Below are 13577 nucleotides of genomic sequence, written 5' to 3'. Positions count from 1 at the left end.
GGCGGCCTCCTCCCCCTTCCCCTCCCTCCTCCCGCCTCCCCGACGTGGAGAGGGAGTGGAGACGCGGCACCGAGAGGGGCGGCAGCTGCGCGCCCGCTCCGCGTCCGCTGCACGGCCCGGCCCAGCCCGGCCCGGCTCGGCTGGGCACGGCACAGCACGGCACGGCACAGCGCAGCCCGCTGGCCCGGGCGGCCCCTCGCTCGGCACCGCGCGGACAGCGCCCGCCGGGTCCAAGCGAGGGGGAACGGTGCGACCTGTTGGCCGAGCCGGGCAACTGCAGCCGGAGGGGCGCGGAGGGGCCGCCGCCGCCTCGCCCTCCCCGGTCCTCCGTCCCTCCCGCTGCCGGGGCGCGGAGGGGCCGCCCGGGGGGCCGGCAGCCGCCAGCTCGGCGGGGCCGCGCCGCTTCTTTCCCGTTGCAGTTCCTCGGCTCCCCCCGGGCGCAGCTCCCCGGCCGCTCCCAGCGGGTCCCCGCGGGCCTCGGAGCGAAGCGTCGGGTTCGGGGTGGGAAGGCAAGAGCCATGGGAAAGCCACCTTGGAGCCTGCTGGACAGCGGGTACCAGCTGGGACGGACGGCCTGGGGGCAAATCCGTGAAAAAGAGACCAAAAAAAGCCCTCAAAATAGCTGAAGACACCAGGGGGGCAGGGAGAGAGACACATTTGTCCCCTGGCAAAGCACTGGAAGTACAGATGTATTCTTTGAGAAGTATGAGTCAACTTCACAAATTATGGTAGCATTTCGTCGAGAAGTTAACAGATTTTGGCGCCTTTTTATTTATTTTTTTAATAAATAAACCAACTGGGTAGCGCGGCGGTCTGAAGTTGGCTGCGGAACGCAGAGGCACCAAAGAGCCAAGTGCTGGGGTGGGACATGCCCAGAGCTGGGTCTCCCGTGCCTGGCGCAGCCCTGGCACCCGCCGCCCCTATGGGACACAGTGCTGGGCAGGAAAAGACCAGGAGTTACAAATATCCAAGAAATAAACCAGAAAAGTAGAAGCTTCTGCTGCCCTGGAAAAGTGCAGAAAGAGCCACGGGGGGAGAGGCTGCCATTTGGTGTAAAACAAGCGATGATGCTCTTGGGTTTGCCTCTCCCTGGAACTGACAGAAGTCCAGGTGCTGGGGTCGGAGGAATGGCAGTTGTCTGTCTGTAGAGATTCCATCGTTCCGGTTTGGGACAGTTAAATGAACTTGGAGATAAGGGCCTGGTAATGCCTGCACTGACCATGCTGACTAGCAGTTAGTATCTAGACATGGTTATTATGGCACCCAATCACTTACATCACACAGGTTACAGCAGTAAAACACGGTTTTGTCTTTCCAGCTGTTTAAATGCAGATGTGGGGATTCTACAAGGAAGGAAGAAAGGCACAAGTAAAAGCACAGATTTTAAAGTAAAATTAATTATACCTTTTTATGTTTTTTTCACAACTAATAAGTTTTTTGCATGCCACATTCACATTTGGAAGATATTGATTCATGTTTAAAAATGCAAAACACATGCATGCAAGGTTAGCTTAATATAGGTTTGTTTCACAGATTATGAAAGATGGTTCTAAAAATATAGCTATTCCTCTGTAATCTCCCTCAATCTAATGCATTTTTGAAAGATGTATTTAAAATAGCACTCAGAACTGTCTTGTGGTGCTTTTCGAATGATGCAATGAACTTCAGCTAACAGGAAGCACTTCTTCCCACACGAGGGAAACAGAATAGCAGAAGTCAGAGTATTCACAAATACTGTGAAATCTTTGTTACCAGGTACAGGAATGTTGCAGGGGCCCTCGGGATTTAAAGGCAGGAATGGCTCTTGAAGTGTGGAATCCTGATGTACTTGGGGGACTGTACCTGGAAAATTTACTTCACTTCATTGCTCTGTCAATGTTCTACTGCAGGAACTGTCCCGCAGTTGGGGACCCCCCTGCAGCTGACACGGGGTGACCTCCGGTACAGGGGGGTGTGGGGACCCTCTGCTGTGACACTGAGTGCCGGCTGCGCCCCACGTGCTGCAGCTCGGGGGGGTTTGTCTAACAAAGCTGTTTATTTCTGAGACATTTCGATGAGGACATCTGTTTATACAGATATACACACTCCGATGGTTAATTACAGCCGGGTTTGCACAGCAATGGGTAGGACATTCCTTCTCTAATGAATAATTCCGTATCTTAACATAATCTGTTATCTAAAAGGACCTGATCTGAGGTCGCTGGACTGAGTTTGTTCGGTAGCGCCAGCCAGGGACAGCGTGCCGGGTACAAGCAGCGAGCAGGGCCGTGGCACAGGCGGTTCCCTCGCTTGGGCTGGACCCAGGTCACCCTCTGCCTCTCCCCAAGGATGTTTGTCACTTGTTGCTAAGCGCGGCAGCAGCCACAGCAAGGCCGTTGCCGGTACAACTCACCATTTGCCGGTGAACCGCAAAGCACTGGTCGTGTTCGAATACAAGGTTAGATCTGCTCTTTGTCTTCAAGTGGCTACAATACACATGAAGTCATTCTCTTAGGTTTGTTCCCTTTAAAATGTTTTGTATTGAATGGAGCAGATTAAAAACCTCAGAGGTTTTCTGCTTCTAGTAGAAAAAGCTGGGAAAAGAATATGGCTGATTCTGACTTCTCATAGCTACAGGTGCTGCAGAAACAGAGCGGGCACAAAGGTCAGAGTCCTGCATTGATAGAGGAATATCGGGAATAACGGGAATAACGGGATAATGCTGCGCGTGCTGCTCGCCTCCCAAACCATCCTGCCCTGTGTGAGTCACCCGAGCGACAGGACCACCCAGACACACCGTTCCCCCCGTTCTCCTTCGGACAGAAACGTTCCCGGGGGCACTCCCACAGGGTAAAAACCAATGTCATGTAAAAACCTGGCTAGTTTGCCTGTTTTGGCTAACATTTTACCCTAGGAACATGCTAGCCTTTACTTAACAACTTCAAAAAATGTGATGTGATGACGGTCAGAGTTAAAGAAAACCCACCTTTACTAGTTTATAATCATGTATGAAATAACTTAGACTTTAAGAGACGTGTGATATTCGTTCCCGTTCAGCTTCATGTTAGCGGGTGAAGAAGCTGACCGGCTGAAAGTCTGGGGCTTTTGTTAACCTGCTGATTATTCTGTTCCCTAAAAACCTGTGAATTTCTTAAACAGCCAGCATTGACAGCTCTTCTTGGAACATAATCAACCTTCACAATATTTTAGTTACTGAATATAACTTTTCTGTTTCTTGAGTTCAACCTGTTTTGTTTTATATTAACATTTCAAAGACATCAAGGCTTACGGTCAGATGGAAATGAATGTGTTGTTGGGTTTTAGAAGCGAGGGCACTGTTGTGATGAACAGTGTCATCAAGATCCCCCACTAATACATCTCCCAGCCCTGATATCGAGGTGTCTGGACCCTGATCACAGGAACCTCGCTGCTCCCGCAAGAAAAACAGTGGGGAAATCCCTCCTGCGGAGTGGGAACGTGGCACATGTGGGGCTGCAGGACCCTCCGGTCAACCCAGCACCAGATTTCTCCATCCTGCTCTGAGTGCCAACGTGGGTCACACGTTCTGCTTGGGGTAACGGTTCTTATGGCTTTCACTCACGTTTGATACCAATCTTAAGCTGACCACACAACGTCAGTGTTGTTGGGTTGTTTTCTACTGGTCCGAGCAGAATGGTAGTTTGCTAAAATGTGTGTGTTCTTTCTTGAAATGTAGAGGTGAAGGCTTGGGGGGGTTCACAAAGATTCCACTGGTTCTCTTCTACATATACAAGTTGTGCACTACAACAATCACCATAAAAACACGGTGGCTATTTCAGAGACGAATATTTAATTACCTAAAGACTTCAGCTGTCCATCTCCAAATACCTACAAATGGCATACATATTCATATTGTTTAAAGAATTCTGTGTAAATAGAGGGAAGAATTATTTCCACGAGCTAAGAAATTTGAATCTGAGGAAGAACCTCAGACCCTGAAAAAACAGGGTCAAGAGAAGGCTTGAAATTCAGTTTCAGCTTCCGCACTGTATTGACAATGGCAATTTTGGAGGTATTTTGAAAGAGAATTTGAGCAAGCAGGGCTGCTGAGCAGCTGGCCCAGTGACGCTGGGGAGCCGCACAAAGAGCGGTGTGAACTGCCATACGATAGCTTTTAAAAATATATACATGACTGCACCTTCCTGTGCCACAATGTAGTATCTTGCAAAGACAATGAGTCTCAAATACTAAATATAGACATTAAAATACATATCAAGGTGGACAATGTTATTAAATTGTTAAAATATAACTATGACTCTAACAGAGGAGAAGAGGCAATTAATGGAAACCGAGGACTGAGTTCAGAGTTGTGTGCAGTGTTCTAACCCAAATGTCAGGAAGCAACATGTGAAGCTCGGCCGGAGCTCTCGGCTGCCAGATGCAGAGATCTGTCTGTCTGTCTGTCTGTCAGGGTGTGCACGGATGGTGCGCAGGACCCGGAGATAAGCACATCGTGCCGCGTATGATTTGAAGTGAGCGTGCACAGCGTAATCCACAGGAAGCGTCTCGGTATAGAAGCGGTCTGGAGTCACACTGGGGAAAATATTAACCCCCTCTAGGCCCAAGGAAACAGCTGTAAACCGATCCCACACAACACAGTTTGCAGTATGGGGAAAGTGCTTTGGGTACTAGCTGCTGCCGGGCCCGGTGAGAACAGAAGTGACACACGGGTCCCTGCTGCACGCACTCGGGGCACGTGGGTCTGCGCTGCGCCGGGCGCAGGGCTGGGCGCGGGGCAGGAGGAAAGTGATTGAGGGTTTTTCCAGAGGAAGTGCTGCTCGTGGAATAGAATAGCAACCGTAACCTTCAAGAAATGAGTGTACAAAATGGTGCTAGCAGTTAACGGAGATCAGGTTCGATTGGTTGGATCTGCTTTTGGTAGGACAGAGAAGTTAAGGCATTGATCTACCAGGATTTCACTCAAAGCTCTGAACTGGACAAAAGTGATGGTTTTGATCTCTGAAGCAATTGATAAAGATAAGCTAAAGGAATAAAAAACCAGATGCCGAAGAACAGCTACGTATCAAAGACGTTGGGAATGGAAAGAATTCAGTCAAACCAGAGACCTTGCCGCACCAGTGACCAAAGTCACAGCAATGAAATAAAACCTTACCAAAGAAATATTCGCAGAGATATCAGGAATCTGAAGATGATTACTCAGAGTTATACAGAACAAAGAATTTATTTTAGAATAAATACTGTATGAAGTCCACAAATAACAAATCATAAAGTCCTTAAGCCTACTTGGAAGTACTTCCAAAACATACGGGTTGCATTGCCGTTTCCTGTGAAATGCTAATTCTGTAGCTGTGCATCAAAGGCAGCGCGTGGAAAGGCACGGTTTGATAGGAAGAGCTCTTCCTCCCGTGCAGCCTGCTGTCTCTACAGAAGGCGGTGCCATGCCCAGTCTCCAAAGCTCTTCACAAACACAGATCTTTGAAGATCTTGGTTGCCTTGTAAGGAGGTCAGTTTAGTTTCCTATCAGCTTGTAAGTCGTTTTGTTTAGTTCTGGAGCGTACATCAAAGCGGCCGTGTCTGCAGCCCGTGGGTGTTCCAGCGAGCGGGACGGCAGAGCCTGTCCCCGTGTCCCCACGAGCAGCATCCTCACCTGCACTGTCAGCTGTCCGAGGGGACTCCTGGGCCCAGACTTGATCTAAGTAGGATTTTGTCGTTAACTTCAGTAGGTCATAGGCCGAGATACAGAGGGTCTGTGCCGTGCCCTCCTTCATCCTCTTTAGATTAATAACTCTTTGTATTTTTTCTGCTTTCTTCATGTTTTTTCCTGCCTGCATTTCCTGTGCTAGTCCTTCATCTCTTGTGATGTATTTTGTACTTTGATTTCCCATCAGGTCCTTCACTTGTACTTGAACCACTGGTTTTGTTCTTCCGCAATGCCATTCTCCTTCCTGGATCCTTCCTCTTTGCACGCATTGATCTGCTTCATCTCCACTCCCTTTATTTCTTCCCCTCCTGTCCCAGGGTTTTCATCCTGCACGTAGCACTCGGAGAGCAGAACCCGTCCCGTCGGGCGTCCTTCCTTTGGCCGGGCGGACTCTGGCGCGTCCTTCCCGGAGCACACACCGCGTGGCCCCCGCGCTGCCTCTGGCGGGGTGTCGGGGCGCTGGGCCGGCCCCGCGCTCCCCGGGAAGCGCGGACGCGGCACACGGTGTGCGCATTACCCGGCACAGCGTGCTGCTGGGAAACGGTCGGCTCGGAGAATGCAGGGTGTTAACCAGGGCAGCTGGACTCTGCTGGTCCTTCTCACGCTCGTGCCTGAATAGAGCAAAATCTTAAAAGAGAAAATAGCACAGAGGGAAACCTTGTGTATGGCAATACAACGGAACAGAACTCATGGCAGATGCCTGAATAAAACACACCTCCAAGCTTCATCCTAAAAAAACCTGAAGCCTGTGTCCAACTGAGAAATCCCCACACAGGGTTAAATCTGTTTCTGGCGTGATGCGATATCAGCCCCTTCTAGTTCCATCGGCACAGAGCTTGGCCCTCAGTGTTTACTGAAGCCGTAAGAACAATCGTGAGCACTGGATCCACCCGGCCCTGGCTCCACATGGACAAAACATGGAGGGCTCCTCTCTCCTGCAGCTGTTTTGTGTAAAAAAGAAATCGCAACTGCAACTGGAAATCCATCTGAGGAAGTTACGGTCCCATTCAGTTTTCTGAATGCTAGCACATGGATCTGTGACAAGCGGCTGAAGTGCTGAAGTGCTGTGACAGACAATGGCAATGCGCTGTTCAGAAACGGGGGGAATTAACCGGGTTAATTGGGGAGGAGGAGCACTTTGAGCCAGGCATTGGGGTGAAGTCATATGTAAGCACACACAAATAACTTTGTTGTTTTTAAGTTTTGCAGAAACATCTGGCAACAACATGCAAGGAAGAGGAAACTTTTGTTTTATGCATCAAGAGCTCTCTATGAAGAAAATCAGCTAATTACAGGATGCCTGCAAGAAAAGAACCACCTTTGATTTCACCAGTAGTTTTTCCTGCAGCACAAAGTGCAACACAAGTCGGCGGCAGCGGCGGGCGGGCCGGGGGCAGGGCAGGGGAGGGCGTCCCGGCCCCGGGGCCGCGGTGGCGGGAGCTGGGTCTGCGCACCCGGTTTGCACCCCCGCGTGCCCCTGGCCCCGCACAGCGCGCGAGGCTTGTCCTCACGGCGTCCTGTACCTTCCCATGCGGGTGACTTCAAATCACGGTCTGTAAATGTAGTGCTTGTCAGCAATAAAGCAGAATTATGTGCAGCTGGTTCACTAATGAAAAAGAATTTGGGATGTGACACGGTGCAAGGTTTGAGCTCAGACTCCTAAGTACGATATATCAGTAAAGTTATAAGCAAAAGGAAACGTTACCGCTAAAAACGTGTTTTGTGAAATGTCATAAAGCTTTTGAAACATCTGTCTTTACTGCAAGATAAATGACTCCTCTTTAAATTGAAAACGTAATTCCAAACAATGCCGCTCTCAGTACTGCAGATGGGTCCGGATTCGGAGTCTGAGCCAGCGCCAGGAGCCGCAGGAAAGGATCCTTCGAACTGCAGTGGGTGCTACATGTCGAAAAAGGATTTTAAAATCTTTTCTGAAATATCACGCAGCTGAAATGGAAGAATTCACAGGGAGTTAAGGAAGGAGATAGGACATGAAAACTAAAATACTTTTCTTGAAACAAGAAAAGAACACTGTGTAAATTAATTAGATGCAAGTTCTCAATCTCTTAAGTTCTTATGGAAGAAGTGCTTGTAGACAATTGTCCTTATGCTTTGTGTTCCACCTTACTCCCTGTGTTTTATTGTAACTGTATTTACACGAATATAACTTTTAAAGGACTTCAGTTTTAAACAGGCTTCTTCTATGCTGGGACATCTAATAAAAAACCTGAAGACTTAAAAAAGTATTTGTGTGGTAAGATGATACCCGGCGTCAGTCCAGCGTCACAGAAATCGGTGCTGAAGCTGCAGTGCCAAAAATGAAGACAGATAAAAAGAAAATCGTATTGTCTCATATTTAGGAGTGATAGAAGTTTAAAGACCACCTCAACATTATGGTGACGTAAAGCACTCTAAAACTGGGGTTTATTTTGCCACCTGAGAGTTTCTACATTGTCGGGAGCACTGAGATCCGGGCTCACAAGTGGATCCTCAACGCTTTGGCTTAACAGGTGACTCGGCAGGGACGGCCGTTCTCACTGTTCTCCTTAGGAACAAGAGCCTGAGTTACCCCTGCACAGCAGGGACGGCTGTTCTCACCGTTCTCGCCATTCTCACCTGGCTCGTTAGGATGAGTTGGGTGGTTTCTCTTTTTCCCAGGCACAGATTTGCCCTCATTATTTAAACTCATGAATTTGCAAACATCTACGCAAGCGTATGTTGGTGAGGTTAACTGGATTCAAACCACTAATAAAGCAATAGACTTTGACTCTCCGGATCAGTGCAAAACTTCCTATAAAAAGAGTTTCTCCTATGCATTAACATCACTTCTGGGAGGTGTATGAGCAGCCCTGCAGTGTCACCTGCCTCCACGGGCACCGTCTCCCAGCGCATCCCGAGCGCTCGCAGCGTGCGTTCGGCTCCGCTGGGAAAGCCAAGGGAAGTGTTAACTGCCTTATGGTTCTGATCAGGGCCATTTGGGATGTGACAAATTTCTGGAGTGTAAAAGTAAAACAAACCAGAGACCGAATAACAACAGAGAAAAGAAAAAAAACAAAAACCAGAAAAATCAATATGGCTCCAATTGCCCATGTTTCCAAATGCGAGCTGCCAGGGGACTGCAGGGCAGTGCGATCAAAGTGCAGCACAACTGTCTGACTGTTTGCTTAAACCTAAACACACTCGGCCCCTGCAGCACACTATTATTAGCTGCAGACTGTGGATATGTGTGTGTAGGAGGAGCCCCAGCTCTGCCTGCAGCTGGATTGTACAGCCGTTTAGTGTGGGGCAGCACTGATCCCGCAGATATTTCTACATCACACTGTATCTGGGAGCATCTGTCGCTCTGGTCACCCAGAAGGACGGCGGAGCTCGACAGGTTGGTTGTCCCCCGCCCGGGCGTGACGAGCCCCGCGGCGCAGCGGGATGCTCGGAGGATGCTCCGTCCCAGGCGTCGCCCCGCGGCACCGGCACCATCTGTGGGAGAGACCTTTCTAAATAACTGACCAGGCAGGCAGGAAACCGCAGGGCTGTGCAGCGGAGCCCCGCGTCTTCCCCGGCGTCCGCTCTTACGGACACTGTCGTGCTGCTGGGGTGACCCCAAGGCAATGGAGACTGACAGGGATGCTCATGAGGAGACGAAGCAAACGCATTAAATTGCCTTATCTTTTACCTGTGGTGCCACCGGCCAAGTGGAACGTTCCCTAAGTGTGGAGGGGTTTTGATAGATAAAGATTTGTTGCTGAATTAGTCAGGCTCAAAGGAATCTCAAGGCCGCTTCCAGAAGCTGAGAACAGAATCTGCTGTGAGAAAGAGGGGTGCCTCTTTATTAACGGGGCCCCAACATGGCGTGAGTCATGAGACCTATCATCAGTGAGACTCCAGCGCGTGGACAGCCCATTATACTCATTTAGCGAATCCATGCCTGGAGTGTGGACGCGTGATTAGAGAACAGTTGCATATATAAGGGGGCTTGTTTCTGTAATAAATGGCTTTAGCATGATTCACATTGAATCGGAATGCTGAGTCCTTTATCGTTCCGACACCTAAGAATTCACGACACCCATAGAGCCCAGGCCTCGGGAGCTGACGTCTCACATACATCCCCAGGAAGTCAGGAAGACGTGGCTGCAGGAGAGCGGAGCGGCCAGGGGAGCTGGGGCAGGTTGCAAGGGCCAGGAACAGCGGGTTATATCAACCAGAAAAGCAATTTGCTGTCAGCGTCTCCACAGTGCACCGCGTACCCTTGGCATTTCATAAACACTTCATAATAACTGGTCGAGAGAACAGTAACACAAATCAATGTACAAATTCAATTAGGAGGGAAAAATACAAATATTATGTGAATTACTAAACTAACCTGGTGCATTTTAACCTTGAGTTCAGAATTTGTTTGGTTTAGATGAGAAGTTGTAATCAGATTTAAAGGAGGCTTCAAAAAATTAATAACAGATGTGAATGAAATAGATAATGATTTTCATTCCTGATTATGTGACCACGGTTATAGAAGGGGGAGGGAGTTCAGTGAAAATAATTGGGCTGGTGTGCTTATAGCTTTTCTGATACAGATTGACGCTTCACAGCTTTCTTTTGTTTAGCGAGGTGTTCAATCCCCAATTGATCTAAACACAGATATAAAAATTGAAATCCGGAATTTCCTGCTGCTTTCCTCAAAATTTAATCAGCATCCAAATGGTGTGGTTTCATTCTGCTGAAGGACAAAACACCTTCTCTAGAGGGAAGCAACACCGGGGTCATCCTTCTCTTTGAGGGTGCTGAATTTTCAAGCCAGCATATGAAGAAATGGCTGAGAAACCGGGATGAGGAGGATTGGAGAAATGCAGAGGACTGTAGTTTCATTTCTGGACGTCTGTGGACCCCTCAGCGAGCACCGTGAGATCCCTGTGGCTCAAACAATGACCTGGGAGCGGGAGCGGCTCGGGTCCTCCCCTGCGCCCGCGTCCCTGGGGCCCTGGGGCTTCTTCACATGTGAGGAACAACACTGACCCTGCGCTCGCAGACCCATTCCTAATATTTTAACAACTGCACATTTTCAGATGCTCTGTAATTCTTTGCATGCTCAAGAGTACAGGAGAAATGCCGGTAAATAATTCAAATAACCTCCTTAAACTCGACCAAGCTAATAAACTGAGGGGAAGTGATTTCAACCTTCTCTTCCCCTACCATTTCACATTTACTTAGCTGCATTTAGGATCTGTAAGCAGAGTGAAGAGACAATACAGAGACAAATGTGTTGTTTGTTTTCCCAGTGCCAGATGGATGGGTTTGATTTTCATGTTCCTCACACTGCCAACACTGAAAATCATAAAAAGACCAAAAAAAAGCATTTGTTTTAAAGATCTGTCATGGGTTCTGTCAACTGCATTGAATTCTTTTGGCATTTATAACAGAATGGATATCACATGTGCATTCTATCACTTGCATCTGATGATGTTATATTAGTGCGAAGTTTAAGTAAGGTAAATGAAAAGTGAATATAATGCTTATTTTCTATCCTGCCAACTTCATTTTAACCACATGGACAACTCTATCCAAGACCTTTGCATTTATTAAAGAGGCCCCTTTACATTCACTTTACTCGTGATTTGGAGACAGGGAGATCCAAGCGATGGTGGCGATGTCGTTAGGCACCACGCGCCAGGACACACTCGCTCCCATCTGTTCCCAGGAGCGGCGCTGCCACCGGAGCCGGTCCCAGCGCGGGAAGGGCGGCGGCACCGCGGCAGCAACGGGCTCAACTGTGTTCAGCGGCCACGAGAACAGATCTGATTGTCTCTCTGACTAACGCAAGGCTGCTTTCCAAGTGAAACACCTTGTACTCGTTCCTTCTGCCGCTGACCTTACCCACAGCTCTGGAGGAGCAAGCGCAGCTGGACCGGAGGACACAGATGTGCACATCCTACTTTGCTGCTAAAAGGTAATGTTTTCCCCCAGCACTGAACGCTTCTCACAGCTGTGCCCTGTGGAGACCGACAGGCTGGGAGAGATGCTGGAGAGGCGTGCAGAAAAGAGAGGTCATGACTGTGAAGCTCTTCCCATCTTTAAGCCTGTATTCATGTAGACTAAGATGTTCAAGCAAAACCTCAGTCACTGAGAACTGGATGAAGTTCCCCCGCTTCCCTGACAGTTTTCCACCTTGGACAGGGAGAAATCTGGTCATCGTTATTTTCCAATTCCATTAATACGGGGTTTTTCTAATGATGCAGGTTCCACAAACCCCAGATCTGCTGGGTGGGCAGCGGCTGGGGCTGCGGAGCGAGGGCAGCGGGACGCGGCGCCGCAGACCTGCGGCTGCCCCGCTAAACCAAAGGGCCGGCTCAGCCTAAGGGCTGGCTGTCCGGAGGAATGAACGGTTCTAAGAATGCTAAAATTAGCTCACAGTATAATGGATGTCCTGAAGGGATCATTTACAAAGGATACAGCAAACAATTTGGGTGACGCAATTAATTGACTATAGAGCAAACTGTGTCATCCAAAACAGTCACAAAAAGACCAAAGGCAATGCAATTAATTTCTTTCTTGGGGGTGTGTGTGCGTGTGGATTACACACACACAATAACACATCTGTATGGGAGAACATGTAAGTTGAAGTTTGTGGCGTTTTTGGTGGCCGAGGCGGCTGCACAGGCACTTCAGCATCAGATACCAAAGTTCCTTCAAAATGGAAAGTGCTGGCCGGTCTCTCAGAATCAGTCCAACTCACACTTCTAGGCGTTGGTATCTGGTGTGAGTTCTGGAATAAGTTTCCTGCATTTAAAGTGGTGGTTGATGCATTAAATCTGCCTCAAAACCAGCTGTGACGAACACTGCTCTTTCTGGTCCTGCGCACAGAGGCTGTAAGGCTGGACCTTCAAACAGAGCGCCCGGCTGGGAAACGCGGGCCTTGCAGCCTGCAAAAAATGACACTTTCTCCTTTCTGCCTGGTTCACGTGGATCACGAGCTTTTATAAAACGTGTCCAGGGGCTTTTTTGCCCTCCCCTTTTTGATCTGGTCCTGTGCTCCCCGCGCACCCCTCGGGTGAGGGTGCTGTGGGTGCTCCTGGCCGGCACCCACCCCATTCGGCTCCATTCGGCTGCTGAAAGTCCTCGGGGAGCAGAGAAACCTCCACGGAAAGCTTATTTCGAATTGCGAATGCTTTCCTCACAAATCCGCTTTGTAACCCGGAGTGCATTTCAAAGGGAAGTTCTCTCTCACAGTCTACTGAAGTCTTGCGTGAATCACGAAACTATCACAACAATCTGGAATAATTGGCAGTTTTCCACTCGACAAACCTATTTTACTTCGCTTATGTCTGCTGGGGCTGAAAAGAGCTGTTTTTGTACAACATCCAGAATTCCAGGAAAACCTGCAGTTCCCATTACGCAGCCATCGCTCCATTTGCAGAAACAATCTGCCACGAGCACGATAAGAGACTTTTTAATAGTTCTGCTGGGTTGTCACTTTTGCCTTCTAACTGGGTAACGTTTGTAACAGCTGAAACATTCACCCTTCCCCTTGTAATGAAGCTCCTCACGGAGGTTAAACGCCCCCTTTTCACCTCGCAGATCTCAACCAGTTCCCCTGCAAAGCACTCGCATCCTTCAGAGCTGCGCTCTGCTCAGGGCAGCGCCCCGCGCCCCCAGCACCCCAGCCCTGGAGCTGCAGGATGGACCCTGCCTGCCTGCGCTCCCTTCCCCATTCCCCCAGACACCGTCCCTGGTCACAGCCGTGAGCTGGAGCCCCACACTGCCTGCACCCCACACTGCCTGCACCCCACACTGCCTGCAACCCACGGTCACCCCACACTGCCTGCACCCCACACTGCCTGCAACCCACGGTCACCCCACACTGCCTGCACCCCACACTGCCTGCACCCCACACTGCCTGCACCCCATGCTG

General features: G+C 49.4%; 1 long non-coding RNA gene across 1 annotated transcript; it reads left to right on the top strand.

Moving 5' to 3' along the window:
• The first annotated feature begins 1962 nt into the window (after positions 1-1962).
• On the top strand, positions 1963-7887 carry LOC110366162 (uncharacterized). Its single transcript, XR_002426287.2, has 3 exons — positions 1963-2494; positions 2611-2829; positions 6882-7887. It is a non-coding gene; the product is annotated as an uncharacterized LOC110366162 (long non-coding RNA).
• Positions 7888-13577: the final 5690 nt, after the last annotated feature.

The sequence above is a fragment of the Columba livia genome, chromosome 14 (genome assembly GCF_036013475.1).
Source record: "Columba livia isolate bColLiv1 breed racing homer chromosome 14, bColLiv1.pat.W.v2, whole genome shotgun sequence".
NCBI classification, from domain to species: Eukaryota; Metazoa; Chordata; class Aves; order Columbiformes; family Columbidae; genus Columba; species Columba livia.
The sequence above is the reverse complement of the archived record's forward strand: the minus strand, read 5'-3'. Positions and strand labels throughout refer to the sequence as shown.